Source organism: Neofelis nebulosa, chromosome 17 (genome assembly GCF_028018385.1).
Source record: "Neofelis nebulosa isolate mNeoNeb1 chromosome 17, mNeoNeb1.pri, whole genome shotgun sequence".
Taxonomy (NCBI): domain Eukaryota; kingdom Metazoa; phylum Chordata; class Mammalia; order Carnivora; family Felidae; genus Neofelis; species Neofelis nebulosa.
In genome coordinates, this window is record NC_080798.1 from 50,570,243 (window position 1) to 50,582,254 (window position 12,012).

The following is a 12,012-nucleotide window of genomic DNA, read 5'->3' on the forward strand; positions in this document are numbered from 1 at the left end:
CCCTCTCTCTCTGCCCCTCCCTTGCTCATGCTCTCTCTCTCTTTAAAAAAAATAAATAAACATTAAAAAAATATGCACGCAAATTTCTAGTGCTGTCTAGTGCCGTATATTGAGCAAATAAATGTATGTCCTATAATTACATTTGGTTAGCATTATATTAACTGCTACGATATTGGATGTTGACAGGGATGATATTTTAAAATACATTTTTAAGAAGAAAAGTAAGGAGTATTACTTTTATAAGGGGGTTGGTGACAAATATTAATCGTGAGAAGAATATTCAAGAAACAGGTGAAGAAGTAATGTGTTGGAAGAAAAGCATCTTTTGTTAAAATGGGAAAAATGATGAGGTTAAGTTAAATACATGGAAGCAAGATTTTTTTTTTTTAATTTTTTTTTTCAACATTTTTTATTTATTTTGGGACAGAGAGAGACAGAGCATGAACGGGGGAGGGGCAGAGAGAGAGGGAGACACAGAATCGGAAACAGGCTCCAAGCCATCAGCCCAGAGCCTGACGCGGGGCTCGAACTCACGGACCGCGAGATCGTGACCTGGCTGAAGTCGGACGCTTAACCGACTGCGCCACCCAGGCGCCCCGGAAGCAAGATTTTTAATCCGTGGTCCGCATATTTGGAAACGTGTTGCATATTAACTGTTGTTAATAGAAATCAGTACCAATTAGGAAAAAATGTGTATACTAACAATGTGTTCCCACGTTGGGAGGAATTTGTCCCAGTGGACAGAGAATTAAATTTTGAGGTTACAGAATTTGAGAGGGAGATAAAGGGACATTGCGAACTGAAATGTCAGTATCCGAAGAGAGGTGTGATATTGTGCTTGTTATCAGCTTAGTGCATCAAACTTCCTTGGGTCAGGGTGGTGGCTTCATCATGGGTACAAGCCCTTTCACTGGGGCTTTCCTTGAAAACTGGCTGAGTTCTCAAGCCAAACCTTCCATTTTAGGTTCTGAGATGTACACAATTTCCGCAGTAACTTACTTTCTTCGATGGCAAGATCTTTTTCAATTTTGGATATTTAGTACGCTTGGTAAATGTTTATGAATTGTGTCGTTCGGCTCCATATTTTTTCTCCTCTCCGTATGGTTCATCTTGACCAGCGTTTGCAGACAGATGAGAGGCAAGCCTTGTACAGTTTGCCACGCACCCAACCCTTCCTTAGTGTCTTCCAGATGGCCACTTACATTACCTGTCCGGGATGTGACAACATTTTAGTTTTCTTTTTCTGATCTCAGCCAGAGGTGCCAATGTAAACATGAATGGGAACTGGCTTTGGCCATTCACTGGCTCAACAATGTTTACGGAATGCTAACACATGCCAGGTTCAATGTAGATACCATGGTCTGGAGTCTGGAATAGACATATATGAAACAGTTTTGATTAGACAAAAAGAAACTAACCCACAAGTGGGTTATGCCTAGCGTAGTTCCTGAACTATTTTTCTTTGTTATGATGCTGATGCAAACGATCCAAAATTTTATGTAGTATTTGGTGCATATTTTATGAGGATTAAATTTATGTTTTGTCACCAATTGCATCCCAACTTGAAGATTCAGGTTTTCTGAATATCTGTACGGTCCCTCCCTCCAAGTCCAGAGACTTGGACTTCCTATTCATTAGGAAGAAGTTCAATGGCATAGAGGAAAGGACTCTGGGTATTAGGATAGGTATGTCCTCGTCTTGGCATTGCGCCTGGAAAAGTGGCATCAGTCTTGTGTCTATTTCTTAATCTGGAAAATGAGGCAACTGGATTACACGTGCGTTTCTCAAGGTGTGAATGTCCTAAGAACTGTCTTCCTCACTCTTCTTCTGGAGTCCAGAAAGTCATAAAAAGCTGAATACTCTATTGGGGTATTCAAACTATAACTACATTTTAGCAACCATGAAGCTCAACACATGACAGCAATAACTGGCAATGCAACGTGTGTGTCCCCCAAATCTTTGAACTATAAACCCTGTTCTGAGCAATCTGTCTACACTGCATGGGCCACCTGGACGACTGGATATCCCCAGAAAGGCCCGGCTTTAGTGAAATGCAACAATGGCTCATATTTCAGGAGGTTGAGCTAATTTGGATCAAACTTTGCAAACAGTGGGAAAACCTGCAATGTTCAGAGCGCACAGTGAGTGCACGGAGGCTAATGAGCTGCCTTCTGACTCATTCATGACAGGGTCAACACCCCCACAGCATCTTCTTTGTTAGGAAGGCTGCACCGATATACGCATACTCTGCCCTTCCAATTTCCTCTTGATTCTCTCATTTGATGAGGGTGTTATCATGGAAGGTTTGTGTTATGGTGTATTCTCACAGCATTTTAAGTTTTCTTGGGGAGTCGTGGCTTCTATTTTCGCTTCTCAACTCCTTCTCTCCTTTGGCTCTGCTAAATGCCTAGGCGGAGCCTCCAAAATTACTATGTCCCTTTTATTCCTATTATTCTGATTCTAGTCTGGAATATATTCTCAATTCACATTTATGTCACCCAAGAGTTTAAAAAACCGAGATCCTAATTTATTTTATAGTTGAAATCCTTCTCTCCTTAAGTCTGTTCAAATGGCTTTAGGCAGAAACTCATCTGCTTTTGAAGTCATTGATGTGGCTTCCAGGAAACGGAGCTGCTGCGATTGATGTCTTGGTCCTAAAATACCCAATCTTCTCAGAACGTGCTAGACAGACGAGAGAAGGCGTGAGTGCCTGGATACAATGCTATGAGCGGAATTACGTCCCCCCAGATTCATGTGCTTAAGTCCTAACCCCCAGAACCTCAGAAGGGACTGTATTTGGAGATAGGGTCTTTAAAGAGGTGGTTAAGTTAAAATGAGGTCATTAGGGTAGGTCCTAATCCAATATGTCTGGTGTCCTTATAAGAAGAGGAAATTAGGAAACAGGTGTGCGTGGAGCGAAGGCCATGTGAAGACACAGGGCGAGGTGGCCAGCTTCAAGCCAAGGAGAAAGGCCTCAGAAGAAGCCACCAATACCTGGATCTTGGACTTCCAGCCCCCAGGATTGTGAGACAGTAAATGTCTGCTGTTTAAGCCACCCAGTCACTGGTATTCATTATGGTAGCCCATGCAAATGACAACATACAGGAGTCCGTGGATGCAGAATCCCACCACCTTCCTGCACGCAGATGCGCCATCACCCTGTAATTGTGATTCTTTTGGCCAAGGAAGAGTTCACCTAGCTTCTCAACTCCTACGTTGATGTGATCATGTTGGCAGTATCTTTCTCATGATTTCCAGAAGAATGATCCATGGATAAGCATCTTCATCAAGAAATAGCATCCAAATACACGGGTGTTTATTTTCACAGAAAGCCATCTCTTGCCCACAAGCAGTTCTCATCACTTTCCTGACAAAGGAATATTATAGAAACAAAGTTGAAAAATACTTTGTCGTGTGAGGCAGCTTTGGTTTAGCTGCAGAGCTAAACTCTCACCTCAGCACTAAATTGGAATTGGCTGTGAATGATTACAAATGAAAATCTGTCACCGCTGAAGGGTCTCATCTGCAACACGAGGTAAGAACAGGTATTTTTTCATATTACTGTCTTCTAGCAGGTGGTTTATATACCTGGGCTCCTGAATGCTTTCCTGGGCCTTGTTAAATTGATTGCTTTTCTGGACTCCATGGGAGAAAAATCACTTGAAGAAGCTCTGAGCAGCGCAGTGACAGGTTCCTGGATATACTCTTGCCTTTTTTTCTAACCCCTTTGAATTTGCTCAGCAGATTAAAAAAAGACACCACCATTCTCCCATTTGTCTAAACATATTCAGTCTCTTAAATTAACTTCAGTCATATATTTGTTTCAAAGTCTGGTTGAGTTTAAACTGCCATTAAACCTTTAATCAAATTCTCTTGATTTAGTGTTACAAAGTACTTATTCTGGCATATAGGAATTATAGATGTAATTGTAGTTTTCTCTAGATCTCAGTCACTAGCTCCACCCTAAGTTTTATTCCTATATCCATCCAGGAACAAAGAGAATGCAAAACATAACACGATATCAGAACTACAAAGGAAAACAAAATGCATATTGAAAGGTGAAAGTATCTTCCAGAGCTGCTAGAGACTTCCTAGCAAGCCCAGGAAGAAAGAGAACACGTTTGCAAAGAGAATATTGTAAGTAAAAAAAAAAAAAGAAAAGAAAAAGAGATACTTATTAATCGTATGACCTTAGGCAAATTAAGTAATTACTCTGTGGCTCAGTTTCCTCATAAGTCAAACGCGGGTAATAGAAGTAGCTTCTTTATATAGGCACGTGATGAGGATTGAATCAAATATGCCAGTACTAGTAAAGCATTTAGAACAGTGGCTGGCACTAAGTAAGCACTATCTAACTGTTTTAAAAATAAAAAAATAAAGTACATGCTAAGGAAATTTCTCTAGGAATGTAAAATTTTATCCAGTGTCTTTTTTTTTTTGTTAAAACAATTTTTTTTAAATGTTTTGTTTATTTTTGCACAAGAGAGACCCAGCACAAGCAGGGGAGGGGCAGAGAGAGAGAGAGGCAGACATAGAATCCGAAGCAGGCTCCAGGCTCTGACCTGTCAGCACAGAGCTCAATGTGGGGCTCGAACTCACAAATTCAGGATCATGACCTGAGCTGAAGTCAGATGCTTAACTGACTGAGCCACCCAGGCGCCTCTCCAGTACCTAATTAAAAAAATATTTTTTTAGTGTTTATTGATTTCAGAGACAGAGGGAGACAGAGCATGAGGGGGAAGGTCAGAGAGAGAGGGAGACCCAGAATCTGAAGCAGACTCCAGGCTCTGAGCTGTCAGCACAGAGCCCAACCCAGGGCTCGAACTCACAGACCGCAAGATCGTGACCTGAGTTGAAGTCGGAAGCTCAACCGGCTGAGCCACCCAGGCAGTCTGGCCAATACCTAATTTTAAAGGCTAATTCTCATTGGGAGCTTCACTCTCAGTAGGACAGTGAGAGGCCAGAGACTTCTCTATTGCAAACACATATATGGGATTCACGGAATGTTTTCTCGACTCATCCTTCAGCAAGCACTGAGGCCAATACAGTATGTTCCAAACCTGCAACGTTCTGATGATCAGGCTTTTGATTCTAGATTTAAAAGAAATGGGTGGACTCATTTCCTTAAAAAAAACCCACCCTACATAAATATCACTTCTTTTGTCTAGGTATTTTATAAATTGTGCAGTAGAAGCGTGGGGTGACAGTGTCTGTTAGGGCTTCTCATGACCATACTGCATCCTGCTGGTAGCATCCGGCAGGGACTCAGTGTGTCCCTGAGCTTTCATACCAGCTTTCATACTACGGCTATACCCCTGGCTGCCTGGTGACCTTGGGCAAGCTACTTCTTTGGATCCCTGGTTTCCATCTGAACCTCTGCAAACTCAAAAAAGTGCTTTGAGAATGAAGGAGATGACGTAAGTGTAGCATCAACTCCATAAGTGCTTACGTAGTCAGGACTAATGACAAGGGGAGACTGACTTTTGCTAATTTGGTGACTGTGTGGGGCCTCAGTCTCCCTATCTGCGATGGGGTTAGTAATAGCTCCTTTCCTATAAGGCTGCAAGGATTAAACACAGGCGTGGACCACAGTGATTAACATAGATTACCTGTTGTTATGCTTGATTTAATCTTCTGTTAGATGCTGCACACAAACCATTTTAACTGAATTAGCGCTGGGTAAAAATGGCATACTTGGGGGGCAGAAATGATTTTTCAGCACTGTTGTCACAAAATGCAAATTTTTCATACACACTTTTATCATAGAAACAGTTCTTGGGCATTGTACAAGATTAGAAAATGCCACGCAAGCAAAAACACAAAACAGAAACTGACGTTGCCATGGCACAGAGATTACCGCAGCTAACACCCTAGAGCATATCCCCCTGCACTTTTCCTACAAATATATGTGAGTAACATTATACATATATTTGAAAGTTTATTTTTTTAGAGTAGTTTTCGGTTCACAGAAGGTTTGAGAGGAACATACAGAGATTTCACATATATCCTCTCTCCCAACACATGCATGTGCTCCTTCACTATCAACATCAACATCCCCTACAGGAGTGTGAACATTTGTTATGACTGATGATCCTACATCGACACATCATTATCACCCACAGTCTGCAGTTTACATGAGGGTTCACCCTTGGTGAGTCTCCTATGGGTTGGATAAATGTATAATGACATGGGTCCACCATGGTTGCATCATACAGAGTATTTTCATTGCTCTAAAAATCCTCTATAAGATACTTTCAACAGTGCAATATCATACCACGTGCATTGTTTTATAATATGCTTTTTCAGCTAGCTATCTTGTTCTTTACAGACCAAAAAATCTTATCTCACCTAATACCATAAACGCAATAAAAATATTTCCAAATGTCCTAATTTTGTTTTTTTTTTTAGCTAATTTGCCCAGATCAGCCTCCAATCCAGAACTACACAAGTGCTTGTGTTTCAATAATATTTTATTTGTATCTTGACCAGTTCCATATTGCTCTGCTCTAGTTTATATAAAGTACAAAAATCCTAAGGGTACAGTTCAGTGAGTTTTGACACATGTAAAAATTTATGAAAGCAACATGAAAATGAAGATACAGAATATTTCACCACCTCCAAAGTTTCTCTGTCCCTCATTTCAGTCCATCGCTCCTCCAGAGGCAAACGCTCTCCTGATTTCTGTCATTATTGATTTATTTTTTATTGTTCTTGAACTTCATCTAAATAGAGCGATTCAGTATTTACTCCTCCTTTGAGTCTGGCTTTCACTAAACATTATGTTTTTGAAATACATCCATGCTGTGTGTAGTAATGCCCCCTCCCTTTTATTGCTAAGTAGAAAATACATTGTACATTGTATCTATCGATATACCACGGTTTGATTATCCATCCTTTTGCTGTGGTGGGTTTAATAGTGGTCCCCAAACTGTGACACTCCTCCCACTGACAAGTGAGGTCGATGTCTCCACTCTTGAATTTGGGTTCTGTGGCTGCTTGACACCAGAAACTGGCAGCTTTTACTTCCTGTCTCTTGGGATGGTTGTTACTGGCACACAGCCACCCTTCTGCGAGGAAACCCCTGCGACAATGTGGACAGGCCTCCACGAAGAGGTCCAGGCAGAGACAGTTGTAGCCTCTAGCAGGATTCAATTACCTTTTTAAAAACGTCATTTCTTTTCAGTTTGATACTTTGAATTTTATTTATTTTTTAGCTTACAGATCTGTCATAAAATCCACCATCATTTGATGATTTAACGGGTTCAATTTACCTTTTTTAAAAAATACATTTAAAACAGTTGTTTTTAAGTCTTTGCAGATTTCCATAGCGGGGTCATTAGTAGGTCTGCCTTTATTGAATTTCCTTCTATCGATTATGGGTCCATTTATCTACTTCTTTACAATATTTGGAAGTTTTTATTCTATGCCAGTCCTTGAAGAACAGTGAAATATGATGTTTTTTCTTTCTTCTTTTCTTTTTTCTCCAGAGAAAACAAGAACTTTCTTCCATCAGGCAGCCTAGCCAGGGTCTCTTTCTTTAGATTCCTCTTACTTCGAATTGGGCCAGGGCTGGACTGCAGCTGCAGTTAGTTTATGTCTGATTTCAAATATGATTTAGGGATTTAAGTTTGTCCTTCAGCTCAATCCCCAACTTTCTTTACTGCTGTTGCTACAACTGAGGGACAAATAAATCTCTTTGATCCTCTGAGGATTTGAACTTGAAGGGGTTTGATTTTTAGCTTAGCTGGTTATGATTCCCGTATGGATTCAAATTTTGCAGGGCCCTGGGATCTGAACACCATGAAAATGGTCCAAATTTTGTCTGTCTTTTAGCCCTGTCCTCATAACAATTTCTGCCGCTTTCTCAGAGAACGACTTCCAGGGGATGGAAGAGGGGGGAATATGTTGGCCTGAACAATGATTTTACTAGTTGAGCTCTTACAGAGTCCACCTTCTTCTGCCGGCCTCACTGTTGCTAAAGTGTGGCTGGTTTCTCCTCACACTTCCCTCTTCCATCTATGACGAGTGTGCTCTTTTCCATATCCGCGGTCAGATTGGAATTTGCCGCTGGGTGTGGCAGCATCTGCAGCTCTTTGCTGGTCTCTCTCTGGAATTTAGCTCGTTAAGGCACTTTTTTTTTTTTTTTGCATCCATCCACTGATCTTTGATAGCTTTATAGAAGTGTTTTCTTTCCCCCTTGTTGTTACCATGGGAATGACGGTCTTGTGCACCAATCCACATCCTAATCAGAGACAGAACTCCCCCAACAACTTTAGAGTATTTATTCTTTTCTGATTATAAACTTTGGGATCAGTTCTGTGATTTATAAGGTTTGCATTATAGGATTCCTTTAAATATTAAGCAGACAGAAGAGTATTGGATATGCAATTGGAATTTCTGAACCACCAAATCTAGCACTTAGGAGTTTTTGTGATTCTCTGTGTGTTTCTCACAGGGGAGAAAGTGATTGGCAGTGAGATATCAACAGACACAGGCAAAGGCTGCAGATCCCGTTAATGTCAGTGAAGGATCAAAGATTTAACTGCATGGCGATGGCTATACCAAGCTGGAGACTCAGCAGCGTTCCACCTCTTGGAGATCAATTTTCATGGCCTTAAAATTCCTGGAACAGTGCTTGTCAGCCAATAACACAGCCTGTCTGTGGACAGGCTCTCCCCAGGCAGGTTTTTCAAGAGGCTCAACCTGGGTCCAAGAAGAGGCCATTGTGCCCCTCTGGCTTGTATGTTCCTGTGACTATATGGAGAAGCCCCAGTCATTCTCACTCTGTGCTATGTGCTCACCTCCTGGTCTGGGAAATCCAGTTAAAACCTTAAATTAACTCTCTCTGTTGTCCTGGGGATGTCATGTGCCTCTTTTATCACTGTGGGTGCACTCTGGTCCTAAAGTCCTTCTGGAAACATGCAGGTGTACAGAATCAAAGATTGCTCTGTCATCCCTGGGAATCTGACCATCCCACAGAGAAATGGGCTTAAGGTCTTTCTTATGTCCTATCCTGATACACAAGTAAAACCTTTAAACTCTCAGCATCTAGCTGGAGAGGATGTGGAGAAATGGGAACCCTCTTGCACTGTTGGTGGGAATGCAAATTGGTGCAGCCGCTCTGGAAAGCAGTGTGGAGGTTCCTCAGAAAATTAAAAATAGACCTACCTTATGACCCAGCAATAGCACTGCTAGGAATTTATCCAAGGGATACAGGAGTGCTGATGCACAGGGGCACTTGTACCCCAATGTTTATAGCAGCACTCTCAACAATAGCCAAATTATGGAAAGAGCCTAAATGTCCATCCACTGATGAATGGATAAAGAAATTGTGGTTTATATACACAATGGAATACTACGTGGCAATGAGAAAGAACGAAATATGGCCCTTTGTAGCAATGTGGGTGGAACTGGAGAGTGTGATGCTAAGTGAAATAAGTCATACGGAGAAAGACAGATACCATATGGTTTCACTCTTATGTGGATCCTGAGAAACTTAACAGAAACCCATGGGGGAGGGGAAGGAAAAAAAAAAAAAAGAGGTTAGAGTGGGAGAGAGCCAAAGCATAAGAGACTCTTAAAAACTGAGAACAAACCGAGGGTTGATGGGGGGTGGGAGGGAGGGGAGGGTGGGTGATGGGTACTGAGGAGGGCACCTTTTGGGATGAGCACTGGGTGTTGTATGGAAACCAATTTGACAATAAATTTCATATATTAAAAAAATAAAATTTTAATAAACAGTTAAAAAAAACCTCTCAGCATCTAATTGCATATCTTTAAAAAAAATTTTTTTTTAACATTTATTTATTAGAGAGAGACAGAGCATGAGCATGGGAGGGGCAGCGAGAGGGGTAGACACAGAATCCGAAGCAGGCTCTAGGCTCTGAGCTGTCAGCACAGAGCCCGACGCGGGGCTCGAACTCACAAACCACGAGATCATGACCTGAGCTGAAGTTGGACGCCTAACCCACTGAGCCACCCAGGTGCCCCTAACTGCATATCTTAAATTTGTGTAGGTTTCATATATTAATTATATCTTATAAAGCTGTAAAACTAAATTCCATTAGCATCAAGTTTCTCACAAGTTCTCACAAAGAACTTAGTAATAATAATATGTAACTCACTGGTAGTGAGGATAAGGATAATAGACGTGTCCTTGCTTTGAAAAATGTAGAGTACTGATCAGATTGGGATGGAAGGAGATTTCATACGGCTTTTGGGTTTGGAGGTGACACAATGATTGTATTACCCATTTGCAAACCCTATTTGTAAACAAAGATTTTAGGGAATGGTATTAAGAGATTTGGCTATTTCCGGTTCTTAGATATAGGGAGCAGTTCCTCTGTGTTCACCAGAAGACACTGAGTGTCAGGGATGTAGGAACAAATGCAAAGCCAGTAAGGGGAGAAATTTGATCTGGTCCAGTTTTTGCCAAAAGGGTTGGTATGGTGAGGTGATTTACTTTATGCTTTAAGTAATTGGAAATTATTGAAGGATTTTAAGAGAGGAATTTTAGATTCCTTAGCTTTTTTCCCTAAGATACAGAACTGTTCTCATTTGTCTTGTTTCTGTGCTACACCTATTCTTTCTACATCTTTCGGTACAAAACATTTTAGAGCTAAATTAACGATGTTTAAATTATATTTAATATTGACAAATGTTTGAAATGGGTATTTCTGGAAATTTGTACATTTACCTCTCTATAATACATCTCCCAAAGTCATCATTTTGTAGGGTTGTATTGAAATGTATTTTTATTTTGAAAGAAGACATACAAACAGCCATAGGTATATGAAAAGGGACTCAAAATCACTAAACAGGGAAATGCAAATCAAAACCACCATGAGCTATCACCTCACACCTGTTATTAAAAAACATGAGGGGCGCCTGGGTGGCTCAGTCGGTTAAGCGTCCGACTTCAGCTCAGGTCACGATCTCGCAGTCTGTGAGTTCGAGCCCCGCGTCGGGCTCTGGGCTGATGGCTCAGAGCCTGGAGCCTGCTTCCGATTCTGTGTCTCCCTCTCTCTCTGCCCCTCCCCCATTCATGCTCTGTCTCTCTCTGTCTCAAAAATAAATAAAAACGTTAAAAAAAATTAAAAAAAACATGAAAAAGCAAAAGGTAAAAATTGGGGAGGATGTGGAGAAAAGGGAACCTTTGCGTGCTGTTGGTGGTAATATAAACTGGGGCAGCCACTGTGGAAAACAGGATGTGGTTTCTGAAAACATTAAAATAGAATGACCATATGATCCAGCAATTCCACTCTGGATGTATATCCAAAGAAATTAAATCACTATGTTGAATAAATATCTGCACTCTTGTGTTTATTGCAACATTATTCACAATAGCTAAGAGAAGGAAGCAACCTCAATGTGCATCAACAGATGAATGAAAACATGGCATACATATAAAATGAAATATTTGGTCTTAAAAGAAGAAGGAAATCCTGTCATTTGCAACAACATGGATGAACCCAGAGGACATTGTGTGAAGTGAAATAAGCCAGGCACAGAAGGGTAAATACTACGTGATACCACTTACGTGAGGAATGTAGATCATAGAGGCAGCAAGTGGAAAGGTGGTTGCCAGGGACTGGGGGCGGGGGGGAAGGGCCACAGGGAAATATCAGTCTAAGACAATAGGTTTCAGTTATAGAAGACGAATGATACCTAAAGATCTACTGTGTTTAGAGTGAACAGTACTGTATTGTATACTTCAAAATTTGCTATGAGGCTAAATCTTATGTTAAGTGTTCTTATCACACATACAAAATAATAAAGAGGGTGCAAAGAAAGATTTGGAAGTGATAGGCATGTTGATGGCATAGACAGTGGTGAGCGTTTCATGGGTGTATACTTATCTCCAAACTCAAGTTGTATGCCTTACATACGTACAGCTTTTGGTATGTCAATCAGACCTCAATAAAGTGGTTAAAAAAATGCATTTATTTTGCAAGGTGCTTTGCATCATCACCATAATGACATCCGTGGAAACATTTCAAGTGCTCCATATTC

General features: G+C 40.9%; 1 long non-coding RNA gene across 2 annotated transcripts; it reads left to right on the plus strand.

Annotated features, from left to right (window-relative positions):
• Positions 1 to 604: 604 nt before the first annotated feature.
• On the plus strand, positions 605 to 9,047 carry LOC131499439 (uncharacterized). Of its 2 annotated transcripts, XR_009255876.1 has the most exons (3): positions 605 to 3,535; positions 3,991 to 4,137; positions 8,456 to 9,047. It is a non-coding gene; the product is annotated as an uncharacterized LOC131499439 (long non-coding RNA). The 2 variants fall into 2 exon arrangements; XR_009255875.1 differs by having other exon boundaries at positions 605 to 4,137.
• Positions 9,048 to 12,012: the final 2,965 nt, after the last annotated feature.